Consider the following 13,700-nt stretch of genomic DNA (forward strand, 5'->3'; position numbering starts at 1 on the left):
CTTCCTCATTCGTCTGTCTTTCCCTTTTCTTCTCTCTTCCTCTCGCACTTTACTCCTTTCCCCCCCTCTCTTCTCTTTCTCTCCCATTCCTCTCTATCTTTACGTCATCTTCTCTCTCTCTTTTATCACCTATTTTCTCTTTTCCTCCTCTTTTCGTGCAATCCCTCCCCACCTTCTTCTATCTCACTTCCCCGCCGTCTTTACTTCATCTCCTCTCTTTTTTATCACTCACTTCCTCCTCCTCTTTTCCTCCAATCCCTCTCCACCTTCTTCCACATCACCACCCCACCGTCTTTACTTCAATCTTCTCTCTCTTTTATCACCCCTTTTACCTTTTCCTCTTCCTCCTTTCCTCCAATCCCTCTCCACCTTCTTCCACATCTCTGCCCCACCGTCTACTTCATCTCTCCCATCCCTCTTTTCCTCCAATCCCTCTCCCCCTTCTTCTGCCTCATCACCCCACCGTCTTCCACATCTCCACTCAGGGTACAGAACTCCACAGTAAAGGTCGCCCGCTCAGTAAATAAATCATTAGGTCTGCTTTCGTGGGAGGCCTGCCCTCTCCCGCACTGTGATTGGGTGATGGCCGCGATGATTGTGTGTGTGTGTGTGTGTGTGTGTGTGTGAGAGAGAGAGAGAGAGAATGTGTGTGCGCTGATGATATACATAGAAATTATATGGAAAGTAACACACACACACACACACACACACACACACACACACACACACACACACACACACACACATACACACACACACACACACACACACACACACACACACACACACACACACACAAATCAAGTAACCGAGGAATGAGAGAAAATAAACTAAACTACAACCACTCTCTGCAAATGTCAAACGTATAGTGTGGGGATACCAAATTCGTCGACCATATCTGAGAACACCTTTTACGAACATAAGTGATGAGGAGGAACAACATTCTGTAATCCTTTCACCTTCACTTGTCCCAGATTTTCATCCTTTTGCAGCTTATAGGACAGTTCAGCGACAGGAAAAGACAGTACTGCGGCTCTACATCCTCTCCATAGCACTTATTTATGACTGATGCATAAATAAATCAATAAAGAAAGTGTTTAAGAATCGTTTAGCATCTAAAGATAACACAGTTCATCGAGGAATGATTTAGGTTATGGAAGGTTTCAGGTGTGGAGATGGTGAGTATGACGGTGTGTGTGTGTGTGTGTGTGTGTGTGTGTGTGTGTGTGTGTGTGTGTGTGTGGTATCTGGAGAATCGTGGAAGAAGTAAAGCCAAGGAAAGGAATGATGAGAAAAAGAAAAAGGTCACGGAGAAGGGACGGAGACAAGGCGTGGATATGAAACGAAGATGAAATTAACATAGCGATGGAGGAGAAGGACGGTAAGATGAGGAAGAAAAAGATAGTGTGTGGAAAGGTTAGGGAAGGAGGATGAAAAAATTGAGGTAAGAGGAAAGAAGGAATATAGGAGGAAGAAAGAGGTAAAAATAGGGTAAGAAGTAAGTAGTTAAGAAAAGTAATGGGGGGAGTTAAGCGTGAGTTATGAAGAGGGGTAGGAAGAAGACGGAGGAGGGCAAATGGAAGGAGGGAAGAGGAGAAATGGAAGGACGGAGGAAGGGAAATGGAAGGACGGAGGAAGGGAAATGGAGGGACGAAAGAGGGGAAATGGAAGGACGGAATAGGGGAAATGGAGGGATGGAAGGAAAGGAGGGAAAGGGAAGGATATTTAAAGATGGATGGGGAAGTGGTAGGCACACACTCTACCGACACGACCACCAGAAGGCCCAGGAGGAGGGAGGATGAAGATGGAAGGTAGGGAGAGGAGAGAGTAATGAGTGGCAGAGAAAGAGGTGAGGCAAGAGAAGGGAGGCAGAGAGAGGAAAGGGAGAGGAGAGGTGGTCTGAGGATAGTTTGAGGAAAAAGAGAGGGAGTGTGAGAGGAGGGAAGAAAAAATTTGAGAGGAGGAGAGAGAAGGGAATAGGAGAGGATTGGATGTGAGAGGACGGGAGAGGAGAGGGGGTCTGAAGGGAAGGGAGAATGTGTGTGAGGGAGGGGAGAGGTGGTCCGAGCCAGGGGAGGGGAGATCTTGTGTGAGGGGAAGGGAGAGGAGAGGGAGGAGTCCGAGGGGAGGAGAGGGGGATCCGAGGGAAGGGGAGAGGAAGCACGACGGCGGGGGAGAGGGGCCCAAGGGGAGAGACAAGGAGGTTCCGAGGGGAGACGAGAGGGTCTGTGAGGGGAGCTAGAGGTGAGCATAACTAGGTAGGTCATCCACATACCAGGTCACGAGGGGAGAGTTGACCCACTTCCACCCACAATTGCCACCATAACTCGCTTACACATTCCTCAGTCATGGGTGCTGTGGTGTCAGGTGTTTTTGGTCAGGTGTAGGAGGTGTATGGGCTTAGGTGTAGGGGGCCATTTGTGTGGGTCGGGTGGGTCAGATGTGTATAATCAGGTGTTTGGGGTCAGGTGTGTGGAGTCAGGTGTATAAGGATTGGTGTGGGATCAGGTGTGTGAAATTGGGTGTGTGGGATCAGATGTAGGGAGTCGAATGTGCGGGCTAGGTGTAAGGGGTCAGGTGTGTGAGATCAGTTGAGTTGGAACAGATGTGTAAGGTGAAGTGTGCATGGTCAGGTGAGTGGGTTTAGGTGTAGGGTAAGGTATGTGGGCTCAGGTGTTCGGGGAGTCAGGTGGGCCAGGTGTGTGGGATCTGGTGGGCCAGGTGTGTGGGGTCAGATGTATCAGGGCCTTGAAATTAGATGTGTGGGGTCAGAGTCATATATGTGGGGTAAATGAAGTCAAGTGTGATGAAGTCAAGTGTGTTGAGTCATGTGAGGGAACGATTGTATGGGGTCGGGTGTATGAGGTCTTAGTTCCATAGCTTAATCATACCCATAGACACCTCATCCTAGTGTATGTCATCCAGGCCACAACTCTGCACCTGTCCTATGTTATCAGGTGTGTGAGGCCATGTGTGGAGCGTGGGAGGGGTAGTCAGAAGTAGGGCCAGGTGTATAATTGATGGCAGCGTCTGTGTATATTTGGCCCATTACATGTATTTATAGCAGAACGACAGAATACACCCTTGCCTCGTATCTTTTCCCTGGATCTGTATATTCATTGGGTGTACAGCGACCGTAAACAGAGTGAAATTAGTGGTGGCAGTGTCCGGTGTTTTGTTGAAAAGATGAGGTTATTTATTATTATTATTATTATTATTATTATTCAGTTTGTAATGAATCATACTTACAATGAACAAATATACTGTTTATAGGGTACATGTCCTTAACCCTATTAGGTGCCAAAGAAAATAATCTAATGTCAGCCTGCAGAAAACTCAGGACAAATAAAGACGGGTTTCATTCGCCTAAATATAATGGTGTAGCGTAAAACAAACTAACACTCATTAATATCGAGGCCACGGAAATATATGCATCGAGACTGGTCAGTATGTCATGGTGAGGATAAAATAATGGGGAAAATACAGTAAGAAAGGCCACACACACACACACACACACACACACACACACACACACACACACACACACACACACACACACACACACACACACACACACACACACACACACACACACACACACACACACACACACACACACACACACACACACACACACACACACACACACACACACACACACACACACACACACACTGGCTGCCTCAGTAGTCTGAATTCCTTGTTAGTGGCTGGTGCAGTGGCTTAGGAAAGATAATTATGTTGTAAGAATAAAGTAGTGTTGGGCTACACGGTTGTTTATTGATATTCTTGATAGTAAAGTAATTATATACATTAACTTAACAAGATACTTTATATATATATGTATATATAGTCTTGAGAAAGAGAAAGAGAGAGAGAGAGAGAGAGAGAGAGAGAGAGAGAGAGAGAGTCACATTATATATATATATATATATATATATATATATATATATATATATATATATATATATATATATATATATATATATATATATATTATATATATATATATATTATATATATATATATATATATATATATTATATGGAGAGAGAGAGAGAGAGAGAGAGTCACAAAGATACGAGAAAGCTCCCATGAACCAGAATGAAAAACAAAAGTGACCCCATAATAAGAATAAAATATGTTTATATCCGGTTCCCTCTCATTATCGCGAGCAAGGTAATTCAACCCCTTCAGGCCGGTGAGATAAGTAATATATAAATCTTGCAACCAACAGACGCTTTTCTTCAGCCTCGGAGGTACTGCAGACTGGAAGGGTTAAATATAAAGGTCATTCACCCCTTCAGACCTATAAAGTATTTCACATTTTATTACCTCCGCCAGCGACGTGAGAGGAAGTAATGTATTCACCCCCGTTGGTCTGTTTGTTTGGTGGTTCGTTGGTTGGTTTGCCTACAAGATATCCCAAAAAGTTACTGACGGATTGCAATGAAATTTTGTGGATATGTGAGTAATGAGCCAAGGAAGAGGTGATTAAATTTTAGTTGTGATGTGAATTGTCTGGTACAGGCGACGGCGAAAGTATTACCTTGTTCTTACTGTCTGCAGACGGTTTGATCCACTCTTAGGAAAATCGCCTCTCATCCTGAAGGATTAATGATGGCTGTGTGTAGCCCCTCCAGTGCCAAAAGTCTCTTCTAAGATGAATAAAATCGTTTTTTTTTTTCTTTATTTATTTAAATGTGTCCGACTCTGGGCGTAGGCATCCTGGTCCCAAAGTCCAGTAGTCCTCGTACACATACACCTCCGTATGTCACCACTTCGGCGCTAACACCCACCGTCCATATTGAATAAATGCTAGGGCTGTCTCTTACATGACTGGTGTATTGGTATTAGCGAGGGTATTTTTACATGGCGGATCTTGTGGAAGATCAGTAAAGTCTGCTTTATGAAATTCAAATCCCGTCTGAAGATAGCATGAATAAAACGAAAAATACAAGATCGGGTTAGAAGTAATAGTAGTAGTAGTTAGTAGTAGTAGTTATAGTAGTGGTGGCGGTTTTTGTTGTATTGTTGGAGTGGTTGACCGTATTATATCATACCTGAGTTGAATGAACTCATGTAAAAATAGCAAAAATAAACCACTCAAGTATTTCATCTGCTTCTTGGCAATTAAGAGCCGTAATGAACACCCTGCCTCTAATGGCCTTGTTACGGGGTGGGGTTGAATATGGGGCTGTTGGGTAGTTTAGGGGGTGGTTGGGGCAAGGGGTCAAGGAACTGTGGGCTGGAATAGTAGTAGTAGTAGTGGAGTAGTCAATGCTGCAGTAGTCGTAGTAGCAGTAGTAGTCGTTGTTGTTGCAGTTTTGAACGAATATATTTGTGCTGTGTATTTTTCTTTTAAATATATGTTGTTGTTGTTCCGTTTTCTTACTGCAGCTCCTACTACTGTTGTCATTTGTCAGTGCTGGTGTCATTTTTCCTTACGTCGCAAATCGCAAGGCACCATCTCATTTTCTTGCTTTTCTTGTTCTTGTATGTTGTTTCATAGTGCCATAAAGTGATCATCTTAATAATTATACCAAAATACTCAGACTGTGTTTATGGTAAAAATATACAGTGTCCTTCCAGCATACGTCGGACCTAAGAGTATCGAAGTAGGACTGGGACTGTAGCATCCTCATAGTGGAACAATAAACACATTTTGATAAGTGGGATGTTAATTTTGATATGTGGGTGTAATTTATCCATTTCCCTGGTCTTGTTCTTGCTTATCTGATCTTTCTTAATGTGCGCTGTTATTTTGAGGGGAGGTGTAGCTGTGTAATCTTTTTTCACGTCCTTCTTACTTCTTGTCTAATCTTTTGTTTATGTTTTGCTGTTTTTTCAGGGTAGCTGCAGCTGTGTGTGTGTGTGTGTGTGTGTGTGTGTGTGTGTGTGTGTGTGTGTGTGTGTGTGTGTGTGTGTGTGTGTGTGTGTGTGTGTATGTGCGCGTGTGTGTGTGTGTGTGTGTGTGTGTGTGTGTGTGTGTGTGTGTGTGTGTGTGATATTTTCTGAGTACGTACGTGTCCCTGATGGTCTACCGTACGTACAATATATTTACTATCTAAGTGCTTCATTTTTATTGCAGTTTGCTTAATGGCTTTGGCCTAGTGATGTTTATGAATGGACTTCTGTGTTGTGGAAGAGGTCTTGGGGAGTGGATCGGAGAGTTTTGAAGGAGAGGAAGTGGAGTAAGTGGATGATTGTCGCTTTTCAGATGGCACCTTGCTCATTGCCTCTTGTACTGGCTGGTTTTCAGTTTATATTTTCGGGATTATGCATACCCCTTGTACTATATGGGAAGCCAGGCCATGATGATGATGATGATGGTGATGAGTATATATTGTAATGATGATAATGATAATGAAAACGTTGATGCTGATGATAACAATGGTAACGGTACTGGTAATGATGATGGTGATGATTATAGCGATGATTATGATGTTAATAGTGATACTGATCTGTTGGTGGCTGTGATGAAGATGATGATGTTATTGTCTTGGTGGAAGCAGAAACAGAAAAAGGAACAGATATGGAAGAAAGCCGGAGTGGAATGAGGAAAAGATGTGGAAGGGGATGATAAGGAGGGAGGGAGGGATGGGGAAGAGGAGTGAGGGAAGTGGTAGAGGAAGGAGGGCAGTGGAAGAGGATGAGGAATGAAGGAAATGGAAGAGAATGGGGAGGAGGAGAGAGATGGAAAAGTTTGCGGAGGTTTTGCTTAATACTTTTTTGGAAAATGATAACGAAGAGGATGTGGAAGGAAAGAAGGAATTAAGATGAATGTTAATGAATGTGAAAGAGATGTGGTAGTGAATGTGGAGGGTGTGTGGAGCAAGCAATGTGTGAGAACGAGCAGACGTCAATCAATACCACAGAATACTTTAGACTGTGGGTGGGGGAGAGAGAGAGAGGTGAGGGGTGAGGGTAGACGGAGAAAGGGGTGCAGGGGAGGCAGGAATGGGGGAGCAGGTTACAGGGGAGAGGGGCTGTGGGAGAGGGGAGAATCGGGGAGAGGGATGGCGAAAGTGAGTGCGAGAGGGAAGAGAAGAGTGAGTATGGTAAGAGGAATGGCGAAAGGGGAATGGAAGGGGAAATAACAAGAGGGGGTGCGTGAGGAGAAATGGAGGAGAGGGGGACTAAGAGGGAGGATGTGGTAGGGAGGAATGTCGAGATGGAGTGTGGAAATGGGGAATGAGAGGGAGGTGGTGTGGGACAGGAGAGAAAGAGGGACAGTGAAATGAGAGTGAAAGGGATTGTGGCGTGAGAGGAGAGTGGAGGACAGAAGAAACAGGGAGAAGTGAGTGGGGGGGGGGGAGATGGAGAGACTAGAGTGGGGGAATAAGAGAGTGGACTGGGAATTTGGAAAGGTTGCAGGAGGGGGAGGGGGAAATGAGGTGATGGATGAGATGAAGAGCAGGGTTAAACGGAGGGAAAGTAGAGGGAGAGAGAAAAGGGAGAATTGGATGAAAAGGGAGTGTGAGAGGGACATGTGACCAGGCAGAGAGGTGAAACGTACCGAGAAGAGGAGTGCTATGAGAGAGAGAGGGAGAGAGAGAGAATGTAGGAAGGTTGAAAAGAGAGAGGGAAAAAGCGAAGTAAGGTGACAAGATAGGAGAAGAAAGTGAATGAGGTGAGGAGAGGAAGTGAAAGAAATGAACAGGAGAGGGGACAAGAGGCGGAGAGGGGTGAGAGGAGGTGTAGGAGGGGAGAGGAAAAGTGAGGTAAGAGGGGAAATACAGCATAGGACCTACGAGGATAATCAGCAGTGCAGTAATTAAAGATGTCAGCATGATAAATGATGTGAACTAAGTGGAAACCCATAATATCCGACACTTGTAATTAAGAGAATGAAGGAGCAAGACTTGGTTTATTATATACTTATTTCTTGTACCTTAGTTATATTTTGTGATGTTTTTGTATACTGTTAACGTACATCTCGCTTCACTGTAGAAAGGTGTCTGTTGTTTTCATCGGATACTATACTGTCTATCTATCTGTCTGTCTGTCTGTTTATCACCGTACGCATTAATCCCGAAGAGAAGGCCACAAACGAATCGCCTCCATATCACCCTGTCTTCTTCCACTAGGCTGCTCTCTGTCTCCAAATCATACATCCCTTTCTCATATTAGTACCCATCAATACATTACCGCAAATAACTACTGAATCTACACTCCCAGTCCCCAGTCTAACCTAACATAACCAAACCTAAGCCAACTTAAACTAACCTAACCAAACCTAACGTAACCAAGCCTAATCTAACCTAACCTTATCATTTACTGAGTGGGAGAGGTGTTGAAGATCGCACAGTTTAACAGAGAAAGAACTAGAATTTCTTGTGCCTTTCTCCTGAACTATAGACCAGTTACTAGAAAATAATGGATATGCTGTGGATGCCCAAGAAAGAAATGGAAAGGAAAAATATGATTGCATGGTATAACATTTGCATTCCTTCAACCTTCCATATTTTGTACTGTCTTCAGGTGCTCAGAAGTTGGCTAGAAGTTGATAAAGGGATTTTTTTATGCACTTATTCTTAGCTCTATATTACGTTCTTTTTTTTATGCAGTTTTAAGTTCTCGTTAGCCTCTCTGCCTGTCTGTCTTTGTCTGTCTGTCTGTCTGTCTGTCTGTCTGTCTGTCTCTCTCTCTCTCTCTCTCTCTCTCTCGACACACGCCCTACCCCCACAATCACCCCTTTTTCTCATGCATTCCCCGTTTCCAAGTGTGTTGAGGATATTGAGTGCGTGAGTGCAGTATAGAGAGAACCTGCATGATTGGGGAGGTACTTTTGCGTGTGTGTGTGTGTGTGTGTGTGTGTGTGTGTGTGTGTGTGTGTGTGTGTGTGTGTGTGTGTGCAAGTCAGAGTGTTTGAGTGTGTGAGTGAGTGTGCTTGGAGGGATTACATCGTGCGTGTTTATGAGTCGTTGAAGTGTTATGCTTGTGTGAGAAGGGTGTGTGCGTGCGTGCATGTATTTGTCAATGTGTGTGTGTGTGTGTGTGTGTGTGTGTGTGTGTGTGTGTGTGTGTGTGTGTGTGTGTGTGTGTGTGTGTGTGTGTGTGTGTTATTGCCTGAGATTGCTGCAGAGTGGCTGTTTGCGTGCCTGTGGAAGTATTCATGCATGCATGTGCCCATGTTATTGACTTACTTTTTCATGTATTCTTAAATATATATATATATATATATATATATATATATATATATATATATATATATATATATATATATATATATATATATATATATATATATATATATATATGTATATATATATATATATATGTATATGTATATATATATATATATATATATATATATGTATATATATATATATATATATATATATATATGTATATATATATATATATATATATATAGAGAGAGAGAGAGAGAGAGAGAGAGAGAAAGAGAGAGAGAGAGAGAGAGAGAGAGAGAGAGAGAGATGTGGCCATCATGCAATCCCATTTTGTGCTATATGAACAATGGCGTAGGGATCCGGGGCTAGACTTCCCAGTTCCGACATTGATTGCAACGGTGATCAGCCTCACTTGGCCCTGAGTGGAATTACGCGGGCAATAAACCAGGGCCAACCCTCAAACGGAACCCTTGTAGGCTTCACTCAGTGTGTGTGTGTGTGTGTGTGTGTGTGTGTGTGTGTGTGTGTGTGTGCGTGCTTGCGTGGGTGCGTGCGTGCATTTTGCGTTAACGATGCAAAAGGGCTCAGACAACACTCATGGGCATAGACATTACAGTGTGTGTGGAGAGTGGATTTTGGTGTGCAGTCCTTTTAGGCGTAGGAAAGTGCTTGAGGACAGTGATGAGACACTTGAATTAATACACTTTTTGGCGTTGACAGTGCTTTTAGGATCAGATAACCCTTGAGCGTGGATAGTGCTTGTGGGCGTTGACAGGGACTGAAGACGTAAACAGTGATTTGGGGCGTCGGTAGTGCTATTATTCGGACAGTGCCTTTGAGACTTAGATATTGTTTGGGGTAAGGAAAATTATGCTGGACTGTGATTTTAGGACGTGAAGAATATGTTAGGCCAAGGTGGTTCGCTAGGTTGATGGGTGTTGTGGTGTGTGTGTGGGATAGATGAACCTCACTGCTGTTTAGAATTACTCTCCATATTCTTGTTGGTATATGATGCTTCGTAGTGCCTTTTCCATGGCTATTTATTCTCTGCGTTACTTTCTTTTACTATTTCCATATCGGTTTTTTACTATCTCCCTCCTTACTTTCTCTTGTATATTATGTACACGGCGGCCAATATACAATGCTCCTCTTCCACTCCCCCAGGTGCTTTCTCGTGTGTTGTGGGGACGGCTCACTCATCGTTATCAGTGTCTAATTTGGGTCATTTATTCACTTCTTAGTCCCACTGCAACATTCACGCCCTCATCAGCAGACTGAGCCGTTTCCGCAACACGCAAGATAACATAAGCAAGTTCTAGTGTAGCGCTATTTACATAAACCCGTCATATCTTCATAATATAGACACAGTCAGGCTTAAAAACACAAGGGGATTATTGAAGTGTAAGGCTGAAGATATATTGCTGAAAAAATGGGCGTTTATGAAATTTCCAAAGCCAGATATAAAAAAACCATAATCATGTTGGCAAAAGAGACTTAGTAACTCCTCCTCCTTAGCGATTTATTTTGCCTGTTACACTTTAACCACCTCAAAGCGATGTCGTCTTGCAGTGTTTCTTTTCCCATAACTCTTGCTATCACCAGACGGTTTTACTCAGCTTAGGGTTACTTTCTGAAATGGAGGAGTTAGATACAGCCTTCACTAAACCCTGTGTCATTAAAGGTCTTCCCTAAGCTGAATAAAATCATCTGGAGGCAGCAGGAATGAAACCCTGGAATGCGTCATCTTAGTAATGGGGGGTAAGAATGTCAAGAATTTTGCCCCATTTTTGTCATATTTATGCCGAGTACATTATAAACTGTAGCACCATTCCCTTACTGATTTATTTTGCACGCTATACCTTGATCCTGGAATAAGGTGACGTCATTTTTTGCTATTTTCTTGCCATCTTCATACGATTTTACTCAATTATTATTCTCGCAGTAGAAAAGTTAACTGTAGCATTATTTTTACCCCTTCAGCAATAGAGCTCTGAGTTAAATAATGGTGTCTGGGATTAGCAAGAATAATTTCAGAATATACGTCACAGAATGTATGAGGTTAATATCCCCATGTTAATTACTGATGCAAATTAAGTCATTATTAAAGAGATTTTACCAGTCAGAAGTTTACTGTCTCTTTCACTTGCTTCGTCAATAACAGATTTCTCTCTTAGGTTTAATAATGTTGAAGACTCTAATATCCCTTTGTTTATTACTGATACAGACTCTGTCGTTATTAAAAAGATACATCGGGATACAGGATACAAGAGATATTGATGTAATAGATATATAACACATCGCTAAGGAAGAGGTATTGCAGTCTCCCACTTAAACGAGAATCCGGCTCCTCTGGGGGTGGGCAGTGAATCAGGGCATTGGCGTATATCTTAGTTCTGTTCCTTATTTTTTGGACTTGCTTGATATATTTCAGGTGCCAACAGTGCTTTTGGGCTTAGTGCTTTGGGTGCTGGTAGTGTTTTTAGGCTTAGTGCTTTGGGCTCTGTCGGTGCTTTTGGATATGGGCTGTGCTTTGGACGTGGGCAGTGATTTTGGGCGTGGACAGTGCTTTTGGGCGTTGGCAGTGCTTTTGGGCGTGGACAGTGCTTTTGGGCGTGGACAGTGCTTTTGGGCGTGGACAGTGCTTTGGGCGTTGGCAGTGCTTTTGGGCGTGGACAGTGCTTTTGGGCCTAGTGCTTTGGGCGTTCACAGTGCTTTGAGCGTAGACAGTGTTTTGGGACTCAGTGCTTTGGGCGTGGGCAGTGCTTTGGGTGTGGACTGGTGGTGCTGTGCGGAGCGTAGGCTGGCAGAAGAGAAATTAAGAATATCATCAGTACCAAGAAAATCAACAACGAAAATAAAGGTATATCGTTAAAAATAAATGGATAACTACATAAATAAACCCACCAATCGAACATCAGTGAAAGAAAACCAATAACAGAAATAAAAACAGATATCGTATTAAATAAATGAATATCGAAGTTATTAAATTCATCAGTCTCATTCACCACACCTCTAATTTACCGATTATAATTATTCAGGTGGTTGACCAGGTAAATTCAGTGATAATTAAGACTCTTACTTCGATGACCTCTTATATTTCCTTCCAGACGATTTTATTCAGCTTAGGAGAGGCTTTTCAAACTGGAGGGGTTAGGTATAGCCTCCATTAACCCCTCCGCTATCCATGTCTGAGTAAAATCGTCTGGAGGTAGCAAGGATAAGAAAAAAAATCTTCCCTATACGCATTTTACTCTTAACTTGGGCTAAAATTGCAATCTCTTCATCCTTATTGCTGAGTTGTAGCAGTGGATTAAAACCAGAATATGATGCAAGTCACGAAGAAGTGCTATGGAAAGAATACAAAGCCGTAGAGTTGTCATTTCTTTCTGCCACTGATCCGATTGAAATAAGCTGAAGAGAGACAAAAATCCTGGCCAAGTTAAGGAGGAAAAGCAGTACAGATTATAGAGTACATTAACCCCACTGCCAGTATCCTCCTCTCCTGAATAACTTGTTTAGAGGCAGCAATATTTAGCCGAAATCTTGAGTCATTGTAGTGAATTGAATTATAGGTTACTCACCCTTGCACACTTGCCCGTAATCCATCACCCATAACTATAATTCTAACTTCGTATGAACTAGGTACAAGTGGTAGAGGGCGTGGGCAGAGGTGAAAGAGCGTGAGTTTCGTGGCAGAGTGTAATAACATGGAATAGATTATGTATGGGTACTCACGCTTCTCGACGGCAGGTGAAACTGATGGCAGTGTGCGGCGGTGGTGCGGTATAAAAAGTAAAAAAGACGGGGAAGCGACGTGCACTCCCTTTCGCGGCTCGTGGGTTACTGAAGCGTGTTTACCTGAGGGCCATGGTATTGCCCCCCTTCCTTCGCGGCACTCTCCTCCCTCCTTCCCCCTCACGGATCATGGTGCCTCGTATCCCTTATTCCTTCCAGTCTTCTGCCACTCCCTTCTCTCTCTCTCTCTCTCTCTCTCTCTCTCTCTCTCTCTCTCTCTCATCTGGTCAGTTTGCCTGTGCCTGTTCCCTCGTTCTTTCACAACTATTAAAATGACCCTGTCCCCTTATCCCTATTTTTTGCTTCGTTCAAAAGGATGGCTTAATTCAGTGTGTATCCCTAATTGTGTCACTCACTCATTCACTTAGTGAGTCACTGTAACTTTTTGAATTGTGAAATCTGGCAAGCTGAAACCATAGAGTTTAACGGGCGTCATGCATAAAGAGTGTGCGTTGGAAGTTGCGGGGTGTTGATGGTGTGTCTGGTATGCGTCTGGGGTGAGTCTGCTGCGTGTGTCTGAAGATATAGGACTGCTTTTGGGATGTTTTAGGATAGTGGATACAGGTGGGTGGGTGCGGCTATCATAGGTGTCTGTCTTGCAGTTATTACCATCTGTATAAATGTCTTCCCAGTTCTCAGTGTATCACTCCTTGTCTCCATTTAACATTTTTCATGCTTTTCTGTATTTCTTGAACCATCTTTCAGTCATCTCTTCCTCTTCTTTTATCCACTTTCGCCTCCCCGTCTTTGTGTGTGTGTGTGTGTGTG

The 13,700-nt window shown here is 43.2% G+C and overlaps 1 protein-coding gene across 1 annotated transcript in view; it reads right to left on the minus strand.

The window, feature by feature from the left end:
* LOC145411694 (uncharacterized) overlaps positions 1-12,957 on the minus strand; it is a 186,842-nt gene extending 173,885 nt beyond the window's left edge. Inside the window, exon 1 of the mRNA XM_080281710.1 lies at positions 12,873-12,957. The gene's annotated coding sequence lies outside the window, so the exon portion shown is untranslated. The remainder of the gene's footprint in view (positions 1-12,872) is intronic.
* Between the last annotated feature and the right edge of the window lie 743 nt (positions 12,958-13,700).

Source organism: Coenobita brevimanus, chromosome 90 (genome assembly GCF_032717465.1).
Source record: "Coenobita brevimanus isolate Jiangsu-jjx chromosome 90, ASM3271746v2, whole genome shotgun sequence".
Lineage (NCBI taxonomy): Eukaryota > Metazoa > Arthropoda > Malacostraca > Decapoda > Coenobitidae > Coenobita > Coenobita brevimanus.